Source organism: Mustela nigripes, chromosome 2 (genome assembly GCF_022355385.1).
Source record: "Mustela nigripes isolate SB6536 chromosome 2, MUSNIG.SB6536, whole genome shotgun sequence".
Lineage (NCBI taxonomy): Eukaryota > Metazoa > Chordata > Mammalia > Carnivora > Mustelidae > Mustela > Mustela nigripes.
The window spans coordinates 60,695,987-60,700,605 of record NC_081558.1 but is presented as its reverse complement, the minus strand read 5'-3'; the positions used below and the strand labels follow the sequence as shown (position 1 = coordinate 60,700,605).

Below are 4,619 nucleotides of genomic sequence, written 5' to 3'. Positions count from 1 at the left end.
GGGCCATCGTTTATCTCCTTGTGTTCTAGATTATTTGATCTTTTACTCTTCATTCTCTCTTTATCCTGTTGTGTTGTGTACCATATGCCTACTTGCTTCTTCTATGTGACTGTTCTGCATCATATTACTAATTTATCCTTTTATCTAATGAAGATACTGATTATGCACTGTCCATGTCAGTAACTCTACTTCATATATGTGATACTTAGTTTTTGTCTTTGGAGCTATGACACAATATAATGTTTAAAAACTTTGATGCTAGAACCTGTCTGCCTGAGTTCAGCTACTAGCTCTCTACCAGTTGATCAGTTAGAACTCTAAGACTTTTGAGTAACCATGGGAAGGGATAAAGTTCCTCCAGAATGAATGATATTGGTTTGTCACAAGTATAGTGAATGGGAGCTTGGGGCCATACGGAATGTGTTTCATAAAAATAAAATAATGGGTTCTCTCTTTCCGGACCTGGCTAAGCTGGAGTTGCCATCATGGGAGTCGACATCCGCCACAACAAGGACCAAAGGTTCGGCGCAAGGAGTCCAAGAGCCAGGACATCTACCTGAGGCTATTGGTCAAGTTGTACAGGTTTCTGGCCAGACGAACTAAATCTACCTTTAACCAAGTCGTGTTGAAGAGGTTGTTCATGAGTCGCACCAACCGGCCACCACTGTCCCTCTCCCAGATGATCCAGAAGATGAAACTGCCCAGCTGGGAAAACAAAACCGCTGTGGTTGTAGGGACCATAAAAGATGACGTGCGGGTCCAGGAGGTGCCCAAACTGAAGGTGTGCGCGCTGAGTGTGAGCAGCCATGCCCGGAACCGCATCATCAAAGCTAGAGGCAAGATGCTCACCTTTGCTCACCTTTGGCCCTGGGCTCCCGTAAGGGCCGTGGCACCGTCTTGCTCTCTGGGTCACGCAAGGGCCAAGAGGTGTACAGGCATTTTGGCAAGGCTCCCGGAACCCCCATAGCCACACCAAACCCTACGTGAGATCAAAGGGCGGGAAGTTCGATCACGCCAGAGGCCGGAGGGCCAGGCGAGGCTACAAAAACTAACCCCAGATCCTGCGTTGTTTTAATTAAAGATTTTGAATTCTGGAAAATAAAATAAAATAAAATAATGTATTGTACTTGCATTGTGCTCTGTGGAACCAATTTAAGACCATGACATCTACGTCTAGTAACCATAATTATGATGTGCCATGTTGGAAAAGCTGAAGTGAACAGTCTTAAATGTAAATCCAGTAGCATTCTACCTTAGTAAAAAGATGAAGTATAAACTTCCTAAAAAGAATATTAAAAGAGCCTTAAAAATGTCCATACCCTTTTGCCCAGTAATTTCATACTACAAACCTTAAAAAAAAAAAAAAAGGTATATTTATTTATTCTAGAGAGCAAGAGAGCAGGGGAAGGGTCATAGGGAGAGGGAAAGAATCTCAAGCAGACTGCCCGCTGAGCACAGAGCCTGATGTGGGGATTGATCTCATCACCCCTTAGATCATGACCTGAGTTGAAATCAAGAGTCAGAGACTTAACTGAGCCACACAGGTGACCCTAGAAGCTCTTTAAGCAAATAGTGAGCATGTAAATACAGAGACAAAAAACACGTGCCAAGGGTGGTAGAGCAGGGACATAGAAGGAACTTGACCATCTGATGGAAAAATTGAGCAGCTGTATCCACCCCAGACCCCATATCTCCTAACTTATTGTCAGAGAGCTCAAGGTAGTCATAACTTATATAAACCCAAACTTCCAAATACCAAAATATGATAAATAATATTATAGTCCATTTATTAAGCTTAAGATTTTTATAAAATGCATGGCATAGCTTATCAAATGTTTTTTTTTTTTTAATTTTTTATTTTTTATAAACATATATTTTTATCCCCAGGGGTACAGGTCTGTGAATCACCAGGTTTACACACTTCACAGCACTCACCAAATCACATACCCTCCCCAATGTCCATAATCCCACCCCCTTCTCCCAAACCCCCTCCCCCCAGCAACCCTCAGTTTGTTGTGAGATTAAGAGTCACTTATGGTTTGTCTCCCTCCCAATCCCATCTTGTTTCATTTATTCTTCTACCCACTTAAGCCTCCATGTTGCATCACCACTTCCTCATATCAGGGAGATCATATGATAGTTGTCTTTCTCTGCTTGACTTATTTCGCTAAGCATGATACGCTCTAGTTCCATCCATGTTGTTGCAAATGGCAAGATTTCATTTCTTTTGATGGCTGCATAGTATTCCATTGTGTATATATACCACATCTTCTTGATCCATTCATCTGTTGATGGACATCTAGGTTCTTTCCATAGTTTGGCTATTGTGGACATTGCTGCTATAAACATTCGGGTGCATGTGTCCCTTTGGATCACTACATTTGTATCTTTAGGGTAAATACCCAATAGTGCAATTGCTGGGTCATAGGGCAGTTCTATTTTCAACATTTTGAGGAACCTCCATGCTGTTTTCCAGAGTGGCTGCACCAGCTTGCATTCCCACCAACAGTGTAGGAGGGTTCCCCTTTCTCCGCATCCTCGCCAGCATCTGTCATTTCCTGACTTGTTGATTTTAGCCATTCTGACTGGTGTGAGGTGATATCTCATTGTGGTTTTGATTTGTATTTCCCTGATGCCGAGTGATATGGAGCACTTTTTCATGTGTCTGTTGGCCATCTGGATGTCTTCTTTGCAGAAATGTCTGTTCATGTCTTCTGCCCATTTCTTGATTGGATTATTTGTTCTTTGGGTGTTGAGTTTGCTAAGTTCTTTATAGATTCTGGACACTAGTCCTTTATCTGATATGTCGTTTGCAAATATCTTCTCCCATTCTGTCAGTTGTCTTTTGATTTTGTTAACTGTTTCCTTTGCTGTGCAAAAGCTTTTGATCTTGATGAAATCCCAATAGTTCATTTTTGCCCTTGCTTCCCTTGCCTTTTGCGTTGTTCCTAGGAAGATGTTGCTGCGGCAGAGGTCGAAGAGGTTGCTGCCCGTGTTCTCCTCAAGGATTTTGATGGATTCCTTTCGTACATTGAGGTCCTTCATCCATTTTGAGTCTATTTTTGTGTGTGGTGTAAGGAAATGGTCCAATTTCATTTTTCTGCATGTGGCTGTCCAATTTTCCCAGCACCATTTATTGAAAAGGCTGTCTTTTTTCCATTGGACATTCTTTCCTGCTTTGTCGAAGATGAGTTGACCATAGAGTTGAGGGTCTATTTCTGGGCTCTCTATTCTGTTCCATTGATCTATGTGTCTGTTTTTGTGCCAGTACCATGCTGTCTTGATGATGACAGCTTTGTAATAGAGCTTGAAGTCCGGAATTGTGATGCCACCAACGTTGGCTTTCTTTTTCAATATCCCTTTGGCTATTCGAGGTCTTTTCTGGTTCCATATAAATTTTAGAATTATTTGTTCCATTTCTTTGAAAAAGATGGATGGTACTTTGATAGGAATTGCATTAAATGTGTAGATTGCTTTAGGTAGCATAGACATTTTCACAATATTTATTCTTCCAATCCAGGAGCATGGAACATTTTTCCATTTCTTTGTGTCTTCCTCAATTTCTTTCATGAGTACTTTATAGTTTTCTGAGTATAGATTCTGTGTCTCTTTGGTTAGGTTTATTCCTAGGTATCTTATGGTTTTGGATGCAATTGTAAATGGGATTGACTCCTTAATATCTCTTTCTTCTGTCTTGCTGTTGGTGTAGAGAAATGCAACTGATTTCTGTGCATTGATTTTATATCCTGACACTTTACTGAATTCCTGTATAAGTTCTAGCAGTTTTGGAGTGCAGTCTTTTGGGTTTTCCACATATAGTATCGTATCATCTGCGAAGAGTGATAATTTGACTTCTTCTTTGCCGATTTGGATGCCTTTAATTTCCTTTTGTTGTCTGATTGCTGAGGCTAGGACCTCTAGTACGATGTTGAATAGCAGTGGTGATAATGGACATCCCTGCCGTGTTCCTGACCTTAGCGGAAAAGCTTTCAGTTTTTCTCCATTGAGAATGATATTTGCGGTGGGTTTTTCATAGATGGCTTTGATGATATTGAGGTATGTGCCCTCTATCCCTACACTTTGAAGAGTTTTGATCAGGAAGGGATGTTGTACTTTGTCAAATGCTTTTTCAGCATCTATTGAGAGTATCATATGGTTCTTGTTCTTACTTTTATTGATGTGTTGTATCACATTGACTGATTTGCGGATGTTGAACCAACCTTGCAGCCCTGGAATAAATCCCACTTGGTCGTGGTGAATAATCTTTTTAATGTACTGTTGAATCCTATTGGCTAGTATTTTGTTGAGTATTTTCGCATCTGTGTTCATCAAGGATATCGGTCTATAGCTCTCTTTTTTGGTGGGATCCTTGTCTGGTTTTGGGATCAAGGTGATGCTGGCCTCATAAAATGAGTTTGGAAGTTTTCCTTCCATTTCTATTTTTTGGAACAGTTTCAGGAGAATAGGAATTAGTTCTTCTTTAAATGTTTGGTAGAATTCCCCCGGGAAGCCGTCTGGCCCTGGGCTTTTGTTTGTTTGGAGATTTTTAATGACTGTTTCAATCTCCTTACTGGTTATGGGTCTGTTCAGGCTTTCTATTTCTTCCTGGTTCAGTTGTG

At 40.8% G+C, this 4,619-nt stretch overlaps 1 pseudogene; it reads left to right on the top strand.

Annotated features, from left to right (window-relative positions):
- The first annotated feature begins 485 nt into the window (after positions 1 to 485).
- Positions 486 to 1,052, top strand: LOC132009920 (large ribosomal subunit protein eL18-like; annotated as a pseudogene).
- Positions 1,053 to 4,619: the final 3,567 nt, after the last annotated feature.